Source organism: Notamacropus eugenii, chromosome 1 (genome assembly GCF_028372415.1).
Source record: "Notamacropus eugenii isolate mMacEug1 chromosome 1, mMacEug1.pri_v2, whole genome shotgun sequence".
NCBI classification, from domain to species: Eukaryota; Metazoa; Chordata; class Mammalia; order Diprotodontia; family Macropodidae; genus Notamacropus; species Notamacropus eugenii.
The window spans coordinates 43,857,216-43,875,562 of NC_092872.1; the positions used below are offsets into that span (position 1 = coordinate 43,857,216).

The 18,347-nt window shown below is 37.4% G+C and overlaps 1 long non-coding RNA gene across 1 annotated transcript in view; it reads left to right on the plus strand.

Moving 5' to 3' along the window:
• Positions 1 to 15,829, plus strand: part of LOC140522644 (uncharacterized) — a 66,838-nt gene extending 51,009 nt beyond the window's left edge. The window contains exon 5 of the long non-coding RNA XR_011973360.1: positions 14,895 to 15,829. This is a non-coding gene — a long non-coding RNA (uncharacterized lncRNA). The remainder of the gene's footprint in view (positions 1 to 14,894) is intronic.
• Positions 15,830 to 18,347: the final 2,518 nt, after the last annotated feature.

The following is an 18,347-nucleotide window of genomic DNA, read 5'->3' on the forward strand; positions in this document are numbered from 1 at the left end:
TAAGATTTTGATTCCCCAAAACTTTCCCCATCTCTCACCTCCCCCCACCCCAAGATGGCTTGTAATTTGATATAGGCTTTACATATACATTCATATTAAACCTATTTTCACATTAGTCATGTTGTAAAGAAGAATTAGAGGCAACGGGAGAAACCATGAGAAAGAAGAAACAAACAAAAAGAGAGAGGAAATAATGTTTTAATTTGCATTCAGAGTTCCTAGTTCTTTCTCTGAATGTGGCTGGTATTTTCCATCCTTTTGGAGTTGTCTTAGATCCTTGCATTGCTAAGAAGAGAGAAGTCTATCAAAGTTAGTCACTGCTGCTCAGAGCCTTTAATTCAATTGTCTTTTTTCTTAATATGTTTTGGTACTTTTATTTTTTCCCCTTATACTCCCTTATTGTTCACTTCTGGACTTCTTCCCCATCGAGGACAGTTTTTGCACAGGGTTGGACCTCAAAGCCCTCTCAGCCTACTCCCACACTTGTCATGTTTCATCAACTTCATTCTCTGCCACAAGTGACTTTTGCTGTTAGTGTGTATATGGTGGGGTGGAGAAAGGATGACATAGATCTGGTCCCAGCTAAAGGCTGAACTCTTTCCCTCAGGCTTTCTGGAATGCTACACAGTCAGATACACATGTATCCTGTGCTAAGTCTTACTATTCCTCAGTTATCTAGCTGATCTATGTAATACCTCAGAGCACTGCTATGATGCAATCCCAGCAAGGACAAGTTTCTGGCTTCTTCTTTTCTTTGGCACTGGGAAGGTGGGGGTGGGGAAGGTAGAGTTGAAATCTTTTGCAATCCTATGAGTAGGTTTGTGCAGTCTTGCTAGAGTATAGTGGTGGTGGGAGAGGGAACGCTCCATGATTACATTAGGAATTAGGTTTTAGCCTTCTATGTTGTTAGTATCTTTTTAGGGTTCTTAGGGTCCTTGATTATTGAGGCAGCACAAATCATTTTATCTCTTGTGCGTAATTTCTATTTGGAGATGTCTGAAAGGTTGTGAAGATTAGAAAAAAATATCTGGTCTTCCATTTTGTTGGGCTGTTGATCCCACCTTTATCCATTTTTCTGGCTGTATTCCATGCCAGGAATTCTCTTTTTCCTCATCTCCATCTCTGGGCTTCTCTGGCTTTCTTTAAGTCTCAGCTAAATTTCACCTTCTACAAAAAGCCTTTCCTAATCCCTCTTCATAATAGTGCCTTCCCTCTCTTGATTTTTTCCAACTTACCTTGTATATACCTTTTTTGTACATAGTTGTTTGAATGTTATGTCCCCCACTGATCTGTGAGAACAATAGTGGGAGAAGTCATCCTGCTTCCTGGGCCCAGAAAGTCATTCTAGCAGGATCATACATAGGCTTTAGATTTAGAAATGTTTTTAGAGAACATCAAGTCCAGCATTCTTCTTTTACAGTGGAGCCAACTGATGGATAAAGAATTGAAGTAATTCCCTCAGCGCTGAGTCAGGATTTGAACCTGAGGAGAAGACTTTTGAAAGTCCCTTGCATAATGAGGAAGTGAATCAATACTTTAAGAAATTAGTTCAGGGGCAAATACTTAAGCTGTAGCTTAAGTATTTTGACCACATAATGAGAAGATGGAACTCATTGGAAAAGACCCTGATGTTGGGAAAGATTGAAAGCAAAAGGAAAAGGGGACAGCAGAGGGTGAGATGGATAGATAGGGACATGGAAATAATGAACATGAACTTGGACAGATTTCAGCAGATAGCGGAGGATAGAAGGGCCTTGTATGCAATGGTCCATGAGATCATAGCGAGTCAAATATGACTGAACAATAATATTTGGCTCTAAATCCAATATTTTCTTGATTATGTCACGCCGACAATTCTTACTTTATGGATTAGTACCCCCTAAGGAACCACACACTACTTTTTATGTGCAAATGCCACCAGTGAGACCACCAGGTCTTGGTATTGGTTCCTGCTACAAAGCCTTGCAAAGTTTCTGTTTGAGTAAGAAACTTTAGGGAGAACTGATGAGAGTGAGAAGGGTTGGATTTTATTTCAGAAGAGATCAAGACGCTAGAGAAGAGTTACTGCCTCTGCTCTTGGCATTCTCTTCACCTGGAATGCCCCTCTCTTTACCTGTTGATCCATCAGCCAATGCCCAACCCCAATGTCTCCTGTCCCCTCAATCCTTCCCTGTTCTTCCCAGGTGGTAAAGATGGTTTCTTTCTTTGGTCTTGTAGCGTTTTGCATTACTTCTATGTATTTGTCATAGTCTACTTTGCATCTTAGTTTTATTTGTACAACTCTCATTCTCCTGTTAAGTGGTAAGCTGCTTGACTGCAAGGCCTATGTCCCTGCTATATTTGCACTTCCTCCCTCATATTGTACAGTTTGCTTAAGCTAGGACTCCACTGGTAGGCAAACCGAGGCACTGAATTATGGGGTCAAGGGAAAAGGATTAAGACAAGGGTCTGTACATTGAACTGAGCCTCAGGTTGAAGGTGAGAATAGTCACAAGCAAAAATGGAAGCCTAGTTACTTAACATGGAGGCACAAGTTCAAATGCCCATTTGATGCTGAAATATAGATCTAAGGGTCTGGGAATGATATTGGATTCCAAAGAGGCTAAGGTCACAGACTGGGATTCAGCAGCCCAGCTATAAGGGCTGAAGACATTTGAGGGCAAAAAGCCAAACCTGATCCTTGGGTTATGCAATCTGTCCTGTTTCTTTATATTTTGCTTTTGTCTTCAACTCAAAAACTTTTTTCTCTTGGATCCTTTGATCACTGAGGAAACAAGGTCCTTTGTATCTAGGTCAAAACTGGTCTTCCCACAGTTGCACCTTGGATTCAACTGACAGAATTTCATAGAATTGGTCTGTAATGTCTCTTTTCCCTGTACACACAGTTGGTGATGAGTTTCTCTGATTTACTTCTACCCCTCCTATTCTCTAGTTTCTAAATCTTTCTTTCTTGCTGATTTTGGCTCATTGGGGTTGTGATCCTAGGTTAGGAGATTCAAGGAATTTGGAGTCACTCCAGTTAATTATTAAAATTAAAGTAGACATGGAATAGTTTGAACTTCACAAATTGATTTTATAACTCTTGGGCAGCCTGGCAAACAAAGATCAAAGGTTACCCAGAATCCCATGGTGAGTCTCCAGGCAACCACTATCACTCAGATGACACCTATGTTGTGAAGTCAGTAATATCAGCTTGGGTCAACAGAATACATCCTTTCCTTGTGCTCTTCTTACCTGGGTGATGCTGGGATAGCAAAATTTACTTCTTAGAGTCAGTTGTTCATGCAGTATGGTCAGTCAAAAAAGGATTGGACTCAGAGACATAGGAGCCTAGTCCAAATGCTGACTTTGCCACTTATGGCTTATACAAGCTTGGCAATTCACTCAGCCTCGGTAGGCCTTGGTTTTTAAACTTATGAAATAAAAAACTTAGACTGGATAATGTCTGAAGTTCCTTCCAGCTCTGAGATCCTAGATTCAATTAAATTCATCCATCATTTCTTAAGTAGTTAGCATGTGCAAGGTATTATGCTAGGGATACACAGACAAAAATGACGCCAGTCTCTGGGCCCAAGGAATTTATAGCCCATTTGGAGGATATATTAGAAGAAGAATGCAGATAAAGAAATACAAGGCAATTTGAGGAGGAGGATAGTGCTAAATACTGGGGGACCAAGAAAGGACACTGAAGATCTATGAAGGGTAGCATGTGTATAGTACAGTGGTGAACACTCAGAACTGGGAGTCAGAGAATCTGGATTCATATCTTGACTCTTCCAGTTACCATTTATTTGACCTTTGGCAAATCACTTAACCTTTCTGTGCCTCACTTGTTCATCTACAAAAGGAGGGAACTGAGAAAGATGACCTCTAAGATCCCTTTCAGCTCTCAGTCAAGGCTTCTGTACAGGGTTGGGTGATAAGGACTGTGGGGGACACAATCATGAAAATCTGTAAAACAGAATTGTTGTTCTAACCCCATGCTTCATGGGGGTGCCATGAGGATGAAATGAAACACTACACACACACACACACACACACACACACACACACACACAAATATCTATCATCTATCTATCTATCATAGCATTAACCTTACTTGATGAGAAAATAATGGCTCTGATTTATTAATTTGGGGAAATGTGAGAACCCCCTTCAATCACACACACAGTGTAACTTAGTAGATAAGTCTTGAGTAGCTGCCTGAGATGCTATGTGACTTACGCAAGGTTATGCAGCTTGTGTCAGAGGCAGGGCTTGACTCTAGATGTTCCTGACTTTACACTGACTATTCCACCCTCTGTAACAACTCTATTGTAAAACTTAAAGTGTGATAGAAGTGTGAGATATTATCATTATCATCTAGTAAGAAGGAGATATGACACCCAAACATAGAAATATGTAAATACGGTGTGTTGGGTGCCCAAGAGACCTATGAGAGGTCTAAGTGAAAAAAATCATTCTTTGTAAGAGGAATTGGGGGTGTCTTCTTGGAGTAGGTAGTACTTGAACTGAGCAATTGTTGAGGGAAACAATATCTAGAGGAAACTATTTCTAAAGTGCTGGTCTTCCATTCACCTCTTCACAAACTTGCAGACTGAACACAGGCTTCATAATTGGAATAGTCACAATAATGTCATATAGTAGAAAGAGCCCTGGATTTGAAGCAGAAACAAAAGCCAGAACTAGGGTAGAGCAACTTGGGCTTTGTTCAGGGTGTCAACATTTATAGATTGCTGACCATACTAACACGCCCTTCTGTATTAGAGAAAGAAATGAGTTTAATATTTAATTGGCATAAATAATTAGTTATGATAGGTCTCTACCTCTCTGTAGCTGTCATATGGAGCATGTTACTCTTCCTCTTTTCTATCCCAGGTGATCTTTCTTCCATTTCCTATCCACATCTTTGCTGTGTCCCAAAGTCACTTCCAACAGGAGCCAGTGACCCAGGATTTCAGCTTGTCTCTGTTCCCTCAAAGGAATTTGTCTTTTTACAAGCTTATACGGCTTGCCCCAGTTGAGCTTCAAAGAGTTTATCTTATGGGTGAAAAATGGCACTACTGATAATTCTAGTAAGGAGGCCCAGACTCCAAGACATTGTTATTTACTAATTGGGTTTTTGAACAAGCCATTTGTTCTCTGTAGCCCTCCACCTCTATAAAAACAAAAACCAAAAAAACAGATATGGACAGGCAACCTATAAGGTCCCTTCTGACTGACATTTTGTGATTGCGTTGTGCAACTAACTAGTTATAGTTCCATTTGCAAACAGGCATCTTATCTTTCCAGGGAAAGCCCAGATCCATATTCCAGGCATCATTATCAAACTAATTAGAAAATGTAAATTGAGCCTTTAAACTTGATTATAATTCATTTTTCCTTTTTGGGGGAGCAGGAAAGGACTTTTTTTCCTTCCCCCCTCCACTCTCATCAGTCATTCCCATGAGTTCTTGGCACCACCATAATAGAAACAGCACAAATGTGGTTGCTTGCTGGTTTTTGAAAGACATCCTTTCTCAGGCAAGATTTATTAAATATTGTAATTAGTTCAAAGTTGGCTGTTTAAACATTTTCTTTAATGGTCTTGTTAAATTTAGATTATGTTTTAAAAACAAAAGAGAAATTGAGAGAGACTATCTGTGAACTCTTGAGCTGAAGCACCATTATAGGATATGTAAAAAATTTAAAATGCATTTCACTGTGGTAATTACTCCTATTGTTGGAAGAGAGAGAATGGCTTTGCTAAATGGTTCTGATGGAAATTTTGGCTATAAATATGTATCCTTGGCTTTGGATTTTGGAGGAGTGACACGAATCCTACTTTCTCCCCTTCCCTAACTGATTTCCCCAATTATAGAGATGTCATAATGGAAAACCCACCTGGTGTGGTAGAGGGCTCACATGATGACTTCAGGATGCAGGAGACCTGATTCTGGTCCCAACTCTGCTTCACAAGTCACTTAAACCTCAGGTTCCTCATTTAGAAGTAGAAGCCTTACGCCAAAAATGACTCACTTCCATTCCTCAGAGTGAATCCTCAGGAAGTCAAAGGCCCTGGAAGGACCACAAACCAATTATTAGTGCCTTTGCCTCTGAAGCAACCTTCCATCTACTCTGTGAATATCACATTATTGTTGCTTTCCAGTTGTTTCAGTCATGTCCAAACCCTTCATAACCTCATTTGAGGGTGTCGGTTTTTTGGGCAAAAATACTGGAGTGGTTTGTCATTTCTTTCTCCACCTCATTTTACGGATGAGGAAACTAAGGCAATCAAAGTTAAGTGACTTTCTCAGGGTCACATAGCTAGGATGTGCCTGAAGACAGACTTGAACTCAGGTCTTCCTGACTTAGCCCTGACTTTCTATCCACTATGTTATATGCCATAAATGGGACCAATTATGCTCATGTTGTCTCTCCCACTAGAATATTAGCTATGACGGGGGCTATTTTTGTTTCTTTGTATCTCCATTGCTTAGTATGCTACCTTATCCCTTTTAATTCCTTACTTGCCCTCCCAACTTTTATGAACTCCCCCTCCTCAGCCCTGAATCCCCACCAGCAGCTGCCTTCTGCAGACTTGTTCCAATGCTCCAGAATATTATTGGAGAAAGTCATACAGCCATGTCAAATGTTATATATGTTCTTAGCCGGGCTTTCAGTATTATATGGCAAACATTTTATTCATCATGATTGACTTACAATTCTGGAATTAGCTTTTTCAAACTTTCTCATCTCTCTTAAAGTCTCTTATACTTTCTTGCAGATGACCTTTCCTCCTTCTTAACTGAGAAAATTAAGTCCACTTGTTGTGAGCACCCTCATCTCCTCTAGTACTACTTCTAAGTCCCTGTAATTCCTGATGTATCCTCTTTTTCTGGGCAGTCACTGGAGAAAGGTGATCCTTCTCCCTATTAAGGAAGATTCTCTTCATCTCATCCTTTCTCATGTCCACCAGGCACATACATGCCCAAGCATTGTTTCTTCCATCTCTACCATCTTCCTTCTCTTACTTTCTACTGGCTGCTTACCTGATGATTACAAACATCCTCATGTATTTCCATTCTTAAAAACAAAAGACAAAACCACTCTATTTGACCTTGTTATCCCTTAAGTTGTCATCTATCTTGGAAGATTTGTTAGGATTATATATTTAGAGTTAGAAGGGACCTTAGAAGTCATATTACCTGATCCTCTTATTTTATAGATGAGGACACTGAAGTCAGGAGAAATTAAGTGACATGTCTATCCTCAGCAGAATGTCAGAATAAGAAAAGGTTTGAACTCATGTCCTCTGATGATGCCAGGGCCAGTACTTTTCCCAGTGTACCAGCCTATCTTCTCCCTCCATTTTATTGTTGAGTTTGTAGAAATAATTATCTACTCTTTTTTTCCTTTCACATCATTACTATTGCTTCCAGTTTTCCTGTCTCTTGTCTATCTTCCATGTATCTATTAAAGTCACATCACTTGAGTAAAGATTTGACTATATCATGCCTCCGAACAAAAATCTTTAGTGACTTTTTATTGAGATAATACAGACTAATCAGATTGACCTTAAAGCCCCTTCCTATCTTCCTTCAGTGCACTTTTTAAATCTTTGTTTTTCCTTTTTACTTCCCTTCTATCTTCATTTTAGGCAAACTTAATTACTAGATGATCCTCTAACTGAGCAGTTCCTCTCCTACCTCTAATTATGGCAATAATCAATAAAGGAAGAAAAAATTATTAGATTTCTCCTAGCAGAAGGAAGTCTGCTAAACTCTAAAGGTACAAATACAGAGAGAAAATAGCCCTTGACCTCAAGGAGATTAAATTCTAATGGGAGAAGCCAACATATGTAGGGGAAGAAGAATATTGGTCATAAGGGAAATCATAGGAATGGTGATTGGAGGTACAGAGTAATTGGTTGACATATCCTTTTAAGGAATGGTGGTGTTATTTTGATTATTGCTCCACAGGGTTAGAGGTGGAAACTTTTTTGGTGAAGAAGGTTTGTGAATGTTGGCATGGCATAAGGATGGCTGGGAAGTAGTGATGAATGTGGACCAGGCTAGATATAATGAATCCACATGAATCATTAGCCCAGGGCCTCAAAGTAGGTATTCTAGTTCCATTTTGGAAGTGGAGGCTGGAGCAAATGGATGAATATGGAAGACCCTCTACCAAGCTGGAACATACCACCCCCCTATTATCTGAACTCTCACAATTCTTATCTTTCTTAGAGTCAGTGCCCCTACCTATCCTTATGAGTTGTTAATGCTATCTTCCTCCTCAAATTACCTTATATTTATTTATGTGTATACATGTTTTATACCTCAAGAGAATGTAGATTCTTTCAGAACAGGGATATTTTTTGTCTTTATGTCCCTAAAACTCATCCAAATGTTTATAGTTAATAGGTGTTAGATAAATATTTTTCTAATTGTTGAATCTATTAAATGGGAGTAATACAAGTTCAATCTTCTTTCTATTTTGATCTCTCTCATAAGGTCAATAAGTTCAATGATTGAAATTACTGGAAATGTAGTTAGTCAGGTAACTGCAGCCTAATTGTGAGGTAGTGTTCTAGAATAAGTCATGCCATTGTAAATTTAGAGGTGGAAAGGGTTGGAGAAGATACCCCATCCTTTCCTTTCATTTTATAGATGAGGAAACTGAGACCTAGAATAATTAAGAAACTTGCCCATCATTACAGAGAGTGAGCAAAAGAGTTGAATTTGAATCCCAAGTCTTCTGAATCCAAGTCCAGTACTCTTTTAATTGAATTAGGAATAATATTATCTTTTTCTTATTATTGGTCTGTTTTAACCAAAAGTGGGTCACTTGGGAAAGATAGAATTCAGAAAAGTAATTATCTTGAGAGACAACAAGGTGTTCTTTTTGTTGATGTATATGTAGAGAAGAAAGAGCAGTAACAGTCTAGCTCTGATAAATAAAATAACTAAATCATCTGATGATTTCTCAGAAAAGTGGCATGCCCATATATGGGCTGAATCTGCAGATACAGATTCCAAATCTGGAAATTCAATTCCTTGAAACTCTGGACATTGGCAAAAGTTAAAAGCCAAGATAGAATGTCAAGTTCTAGAGGTTACATTTTAGGAAGGATATTGATGATCTTAGCCATGTCCAGAGGCAGATGGCTATGTTAGAGAGCATAATAGAGATTATACTGACTAAGGATCAGTTGAAACAACTGGAGGTGTTTAGCATAAAGAAATAGAGACTTGATAGAGCCAGATTGGCTATCTTCAACTATCTAAAGGGATTTCATGTGAGAGATTAGGCTTGCTCTTCTTGATCCCAAAGATCAGAATTAGAAGAAAGTGTGGATCTGCAAAGTAGAATTTGGTTCAAAATAAATAGGAAAAGAATCCTAACAATTAGAGTACTATGCTGCCTTAGGAACTACTAAATAATAAATAATAAATTTTCTGTCTTTGTAAAGAGGGTAGGTTGATACATCTGAAGGATTTTATTGTATAGGTTTATAGCAATTCATACTCAGGTTTGTATTTAGGAAGATGACATGTATTGTCCCTTCCAAATCTGAGATTCTATTATTCTAACTCAGCAAGGGGTCATATGAAATTAAATGGAAAGTAATATCAAAGTGTAATGTAAAAAGCATTTCTAAACTGGCGCTTGAGTTTAAAGCCATGTACTGCTTCTGAGAGACTGTTCTCTCTCTCTATGGGACTTAGGGAACATTGCTTCACCTCCTAGAACCTCGATTTCCTCATTTATCAATTGAGAATTTTGGACTAGGCAAGCTTTAATGTCCCTTTCTCTTGTAAATTACATAATATTGCTTGTTAATTCAAGAGATATTCATTAAGTGCTTAATATATACTTCAATCTGAATGCTACATTTAAAAATGTTTTGCTCCATATTATATTTCCCTCCACTTTTATGTTATTATGTTAGTTAATTTAAGGAATTAACATTCAATTAATTTATATTGGAATTTTAGTGAGTTTTGTAATGGAAAAATATGTTCCAATATGGAAGCTCATCTGAGATTTCAGTTGACTATGTACAAAATAAGTTTCATCACTAAGCCTAAGCCATAACATGAAAGAACACGATTTTTGGCTAAAACATAGATTTTAAAGTAAGATCTGCTTTTTAATGGCTAGGGGACTTCGGATTGAAATGAAAGTGTTAATGCCAGCCCTACCTACATGGCATAGCTATTGGGAAGGTCAGATGAAATAATGTCTGTAAAACATTTTGCAACCTATATTCTATAAATGCAAGTTATTGATGAACCAATACCATTGCCTACCTGATGGAAAATATCAGAATTGCAGACAGAGATTGTAAGAAGAAAATAACTTGCTTGGGTGTGTCTTATAAACCCAATCTATTTCAGTGATGGCCAATATCATGTAGGATGGTTATAGTAGGAAATAATAGAGTTTCTTTTCAGGCATTGGCCACGAGTCTTTAATATGCCTCTTCTTCGCCCATGCTTAACTATTGGCATGGTCAGAAGTGCTCCAGTGAATTAATTTCTGGTCAGAATACCCAAGTTCCATTTTAAGCTTTCCTATTTATTAACTGTATGACTATGAACACACCACCTCCCTTTTTGGGCTTCAGATTCCTTATCTGTACAGTAAAGGGATTGTATTGGATAGTGTCTTTGGTATGTCTTAGCTCTAACACTCTGTGATCCTGTTATGCCTACACACTGTGCGTTCCTTCATGGCTGAGAGGAGGGATTAAGTCTCATATATCCTCATGGAGTGTATCTAAGTGACTTTCCAGAAGCTAGTCTTATTCCTGCAACAATAGAAGCTGAGAATATACAATCCAAGAACCAACAGAGGGATGCAGAATATTTGGAACCTAAAGGGGAAAAGAAAATCAACAATTAAAAAAAAATTCCTCATCTTGGTACATTTGTTACCTGATGTCTCCTTTGTATATTACTTGTCTCAGCCATTTAATGTTGAGGGTTAATTCTAATTTATTAACTAAGCAAACATTGATTAAGTGTTTAGGATGTTTAAAGTCTTGTGATAAGCCGCAAGGGACACACAAAGATGCACAATACTTGATCCTTGCCTTCAAGAAACCTGCATTCTAGCAATGGCCACTTAATGCACACACAGAAACACTGAGAAGATACCATAGATGCAATATGAAACACACCAGATTTTAATTGAAGGGTATAGATACAGTCTATGTGATCTATGACAATTTATATCACATTTCTGGAACTATTTCCTAATCTGTGAAATAAGGGAGGAAATCACTAAGGTCTCTGCCAGTTCTAAGTCATATCATCCTTTAATTTAACATAAAATGAATCCATAATAAGAATAAAATTATTGAAATTCAGATAAGAGCTAGTTCATTTCCAGCTGGTAAAGTCAAGTCATGTCTTCTTCAAGAAGAAGAAGGCATTTCAGGGCTTGAAGGTTGGGTAGGGTGTCAAATAATTGATAAAGGGTGTTGAAAATATTGTCCTCCAATTCTGATTTGGGAATTTCTGGAAAGATTGGCTGCCTAGAAGCCTATTATTCTCAAGGCCCTTTTCTTTAGCTTAATGAGATCAGATTTTTTGTGGGGAAGTATTTCATTAAACCCTTAACTACAAGGTTCCATTTTGTTTACAGGGTACATGTATATATATATATATATATGTATATATGTATATATGTATATATATACATATGTATGTGTGTATATAAATATACAAAATTATATGTATACACACTTATACATGTGTATATCTGTATCTATGTATGATACAAACTCTTTCCCTGATATTTAAGTCATTGTACAATCAAGCCCCAACCAGTTTTATCTTGTACTCGTCCCCTTCACATCACATAATCTTCCTCCCAGACAAGCTGGGTTACTCTCCATCCCTCAGTCTCACCCTACTGTCTTTCATTTTGTGCCTTTGTATAGGCTGTTCCACTTGCCTCAAACACAGTTCTTCAAGTCCACTGCCTGCAGAAACCTGTCTCTCCTTTCAAAACCAGTTCATATGTCATTTTCTTTTTGAAGCCTTTACTCACGCCCCAAGTTGAGAAGTATTCCCTCTCTTCTTAAGATTTTCTAGGTCCCCTTTGCCCCTATCATATTTTACCTTGCATGATCTTTATAAAAGCATAGACTTAAGAGAGGACCATAGGGGTTGTGAAATCTATCACTCTCATTTATTTTAAAAACAATGAAACAAAGTTTAAATAACTTCTATAGGGTTACACAGCTAGTAAGTGTTTGAGGTGGCATTCAAACCCTACTCTTGTTGACCACAAATCCATAACCATATCTGTGACACTAAATTTTCTCTACATTAGGGTAGCTTGTAGGCACCTGAAAAGTTATATTGAGTTTCATCTACCTGGAATCTAGATCTGGAAAAAATGTTAGAGAATATCTAATCAGGTGTTCTTAAGCTGGGGTCTGTGAATTTACTTTTTTAAAAATAAATTTTTTAAATATCTGTTTCACATACTTGGCTTCATTTATAATCCTATGTATCTTACTTTATACATTTAAAAATATTATTCTGAAAAGATGTCCATAGGTTTCATCAGACCACTAAAGAAGTCCAGAACACAGAAAATGTCAGGAACCCTTCTATTAGCCTAATCTGCTCATTTTACAACTGTGGAAACTGATGCCTATAAAAGACAAATTTACTTTCCCAAGGTTATGCATGTAATAAATAACAGAGTCGTGATTAAAGTCTATGTCTTCTGACACTTGCCTTGCTGTTCCAGAGCACTATGCTGTATGACCAGCATTGAGAAAAAAGCTTTGTAAATCATAGATATTTGGTAAATGTTTATAGAATTCAATTAAATGGGTAAAATGAAGGTATTACCTTCAGTCAATAAATCAAAAAGCATTTACTAAACACTTACTTTGTTCAAGTGGTTGTCTATCTGGTTCTGTGGATAGAATATTGGACCTAGAATCAGGAAGACTGGAGTTCAAATCTGGCCTCAGACACTTACAAGCTGTGTGACCCTGGGCATGTCACCTAATCCTGCTTCCCTCAGTTCCCTCATGCATAAAATGAGCTGGAGAAGGAAATGGCGAATCATTCCAGTATTTTGCCAACAAAATCGCAAATGGGATCACAAAGAGTCAAACATGACTGAACTGAACAAAAAATATGTTCTAAGTACTGCATTCAAGATACAAAGAAAGGCAAAAATATTTCCCACCTTCAAGGAATATGCATGTTATTGGGAAACACAATGTGAAAATCAGAGGCATCAAACAGGCAGCCCTTAACACTCACAGATTAAAATGTAATTGAAAAATATTTAACAAAAATAAATAAAATGCAATAGAACATAGGTAATGTTAACATGTGGTTTTCTAAGATAATATGAGACCCACAGAGATCGTTATGTAGCATGATGACCCCAATTCCCACTGAGTTTGACACCCCTGTTGTAAATAATTGTAAACCATTACATGTAAAAGTATATACATGCTACATACAAAATAAATGGAGGAAAGGGCTTATGATGAAAAATGCTATCCACCTCCAGAGAAAGAACTGAAGGAGTCTGAATGTAGATTGAAGTATACTATTTTTCACTTTTTTCTGTGTATTTTTTCCCTTTGTGTCTGTCTTTTTCACAACATGACTAATATGGTAATATGTTTACATTATTGAACATGGATAACCTATATCAAATAGTTTACCATCTGAGGGAGGGGGGGATGTGAGAGAAGGAGGGAGAAAATTTGGAACTCAAAAAATTTTTTAAGAAAATAAATATTATTAAATTAATGCTAAATCTAAATGTTCTAGAATGTTTGTAGCAGCTTTCTTTGTGGTGGAAAAGAAGTGGAAATTGCAGGGATGTCCATCAATTGTGAATGACTGAACAAGTTGTAGTCTATCATTATGATGGAATACTACTGTGCTATAAGAAATGAGGAGCCCAATGATTTTAGGAAATTATGGAAAGACGCACAAAATAATGAAGAATGAAATGAGTTCAAAGGAACATTGCATACAGTAACAGCAATATTGTTTTAAGAATGACTTTGAGGGAATAAATTATTTTATCTATTATACATACCCAAATGAACTATAAAGGACATATGAAGAAAGATGCTATCTGCATCCAGAGAAACAACTGACAAATAGAAGTATGTGTAGAATAATTTTACATATATATATATGCATACACACATTTACATACATACATACATATATACATACATACACACATCTATTTATATCTAATGGTAGACATGTCTAGGGCAGGGGAAGGGGAAGAAAAAAGGAAAAAACTTTTGTGATTATTTTGTTATACATTTGTAAGGAATAGGAAGTTGTGCTTAGTAGATTTGCAGTTTCATGAGCAATCATCTTTTTTATTGTGCTATGTTATGAAAATGCCTGTTTTATTCTATAAATTAAAAATATATTTTAAAAAGAATGCTAAATTAACTTTACACATAATTGGGAAAAAATAAAATATTATTTAAAATAAATGGAAGGTAATCTGAGAGAGGAAAGCATTAGCTACTACTGGGTGAGAGGGGAAAGTTCTCCTGAAGAAACTGGGATTTGATCTGAGTCTCTGACATGGACAAACTAGGAGTAGGAGGTGAGGGGATAAACCAGTGGGAACTTTTCCTTTTGCACATGCCTTCTTGGGAGTTTTAAGAAGCTGGACTGCTCAAAAAGGAACTCTCCAAGGTCCTGTCGTGCATCACAGTCTCTCAAGCTCATCTTTGGAAAGAAGCATCTAGAGTTCTTTTTTCATAAAGCTGAGCACCAACTTTGCCTGCAGAGGGGGAAAACCAGCCACTTCTTTATGCTAGGGAGAACTGGGTTTCTGGTTTACAGAGAAATACTGTCCTTCCCTGAACTCTCTTTCTATTTCCTCATTAGACACAGCAGCTATACGGAAAACTCCAGCAGCCCTAATAAGCCTGGAAGCTCTTTGCTTTCAAGAAGGATTGTCAATACGTATGTTTGAGATGTCTGCATTTCTGACCTAATCAGCTGCCAGCAGTCTTTCCACCAAGTTCCCTCGAGGCATCAGAGCAAGCTGTATTTTACAATCCAACAGCTTAAATCAAGGCAAACCTCAAGGAGCATAAACCTCTGGCAAAGAGAAAAAAAAGAGGAAAAAAGGTGGCCTAGCAAAGGAAGAGCCCTGCCAACTGAAATGAAACTATTTAAACAAAGTCCTCTCAGCTGCCAATACAAGAGCCTTTGCTATGGCCAGGAAAGAAATGACCCTGGCCAGAACCGATACTGATGTAGTGAAACATGACTAATTCCAGGCAAAATTCTTGGGTCACACAGAACTAAGTTTCATGGTGGGAAATCCCCATTGGAGAGAGATTTGACAAATAGCTTTGCAGCAGGTAGAAGGGGTCTTGACTTCAAAGCTAATGAACATAAAATCTATTTTCCAAATTGGCTAAAAAACAGTGGCCCAACATGAACAGACCAAGCACATTCAGAATAGGAAACAAAAAGAGGATTTCTGGATACTTCTTTAGCTCAATTTCATTTGAGCTTCTTAATTGAGACTTTTTTTTCTTTCTTCTTTTGATAATAGACCATCAAAGGGAACAGGCATAATTAAAAAACATACAGGGGTTCAGTAGTAGTTCAGAAAGGTAGCTTAGAAGATATTCAAGGGATTGCAAAGAAAATCTCCTGCCAGTAAAGTATTTGACTTGCATTTTTGTTCTGTCTTTTGACTGGTTTTCGATCTCGTAGCAGAGTTACATTTGAAAAAGTTGTTGTAAGAGCTATAACTAAAATGGGGCAACTAGGACTCCACCCCAGGATGCTAAAATATATAGTGCATAGGAAGCAGAAATAAATAAGCTTAATATATACTTAGTGAAAATATTTTTAGTTAAAATATGAGGTTAGCAGATGACTATACTTTCACCATGGCCATCTTCTGAATGTGTTCTTCTACTTTGTTCCATCCTCATTCTTCATATGGAAATTTTCCTACATTTGGCCTTGTAGTGTCCTCTGGATCTCTCTCCCCCTCCCTATCCCTACTGAATTTCCCTAGGTGTCAAAATTTGCTAATCAAAAGTTCTGAGTGTTGTGGCCACTCATTGTAATCTTTCCTTCACCTGAAATTTCATTAGTCCAAATAGTAACTTGTTTTCTAGGTGTGCTATAAATCTTGTCCTGCCACATAGAATATAAACTTCTTAAGTATCACAGCTCATAGACTATGACAACAAATTACCCAGTTTTGTCAATTCTACTTCCAGTACATCTCTCTCCTTCATCCCTTTCCCTCTATTCATATAACCATTACCCTGGTTCATGCTCCTATCATCCTTTGCCTTATCTATTACAACAATCTTCTAATTGTTCTGTCTTACTTGTCACTTCTATTTACAAGATCTTCTCCAGCTCCCAGAGTGATATTTCTTGTTCAGTTGTTTCAGTCACATCTGACTGTTTGTGACTCCATTGGGGGTTTTCTTGGCAAAGATACTTAAGCGGTTTGCAATTTTTTTCTGAGGAAACTGAAGCAAACAGGGTTGAGTGACTTGCCATGAGTCACACAGCTACTAAGTATCTGAGGCCACATTTGGACTCCATCTTCCTGACTCCAGGCCTTGTGCTCAATCTACTGTGCCATTTAGCTGTCCCTTAAGTACAGGAATATCCATGTCACTTCTTTGATCTTTAAATTCTAGTGACTCCCTATGAACTTTAGGCCTAAATGCAAACCCCTCTTTTTGACATGGAAAGTTGTTTTACACTAGAGACAATAAAAACCACTGTATATTTGTTTTTCCAAGAAGATGTGTAGAATTTGAAATGGCAAGGAGATAAGTTGGGAGCACAGAGACCAATTAGTAGGTGATTACAATAATACAGGGGAAAAGTGAGTAAAGCTTTAACTTGGGTGACTGTTTGAGTGGAGAGGGGATAGAAGAGATGGATGTGAAGGTATAATAGAGAGTATCTGTCAACTATTTGAATACAGTGAGTGGGAGAAACGGAACAAAGAGTCAAAGATGACTCTGACATTATAAACTTAAAAGATTAGGATGATAGAGCATCCTTCACAAATACTCATTCAGGCTCTCCTTTAATATTTCTAGTGCTGAAAAGATCATTACCTCCTGAGCCAGTTCATTCCATTGTTAGAGAGTTCTGCAAAATTCCTTTTATAGACTTTATAAGCTTCGTAAAGTTTTAAACTGCCCTATGATTTTTGGGATACCCTGTATGGAGTCAAAAATCACATTTCTGTTCACTAGTACTAACTCTGTTTTCTAGGGCACAGATCTTAATCTTTTGCATGTGTATGTAGTGAATCCTATGGATCCCTTCTTAGAGTAATGTTTTTAAATATATTAAATAAAATATAAACTCATGTTCTAACATGGATGGAGAACCTATGACCTTGAGGCTACATGTGGCCTTCTAGGTCCTTAGATGTGACCTTTTGACTGGGTCCATGTTTTACAGAAAAAATCCTTTTATTAAGGGGATTTGTTCTATGAAGTTTGGATTCAGTCAAAGAATCTAGAGGGCCAAATGTGGCCTTGAGGCCTCAGGTTACCTACTCCTGTCTAGAATATAAACTTATTATTACTCTTTCTATATACAAAGACAACTACTTTCTCTCCCTTTTTCCTGAATAAACATCATTGGCTCCTTCAAGTAATACTTCTATGACAAAGTCACCAGGCCCTTCACTTACTTGATCATCCTTTGCAGAAGGTGTTCTAATTAGTTGACATACATCCTAAAATACAGTGCCTAAAACCAAAGATAATCCCCTAGATGATATCTTACTGTATATATGTATGTATATACTTTAAAAAAAAAAACAACCACTCAACACACACCGGGCCTAGCATAGAGCTAGAAGTAGAACAATTAGCAGGTTATCACATGAACACCTCCCTTCCTATAGCCATCATGACCACCACCACTTAGGAACTTGAGATGATTACTTAGTGGTTCTGGCTTTGAGGATTCATTTCATCTTTTTATAATCACCATCTTTTTATAATCACCATCTTTTCAATGAGGCTTAATAACCACAGTGCAATTTCAGGCCAACATTTTAAAATAAACCAGTATCTAACAAGGTAAAATTTAACAGACATAAATGTACTCAGGTTCAAAAAATCAACTCATAGGTTCAAATCCTCTGACATCATATAATACAATCCTTTAAGTAGTTTAAGGTTACCATTCTTTCATAAAGTCTTTCTAAATTTATCAGAGAAAAGTCTGTTATTTTCCCTTGCCTTTCCCAGTCTAGAGGTGGGATTTTTATGACTACTTTTCCTTTAAACTCACACATGGCGGGGGGGGGGGGGGGGGGGGGGGGGG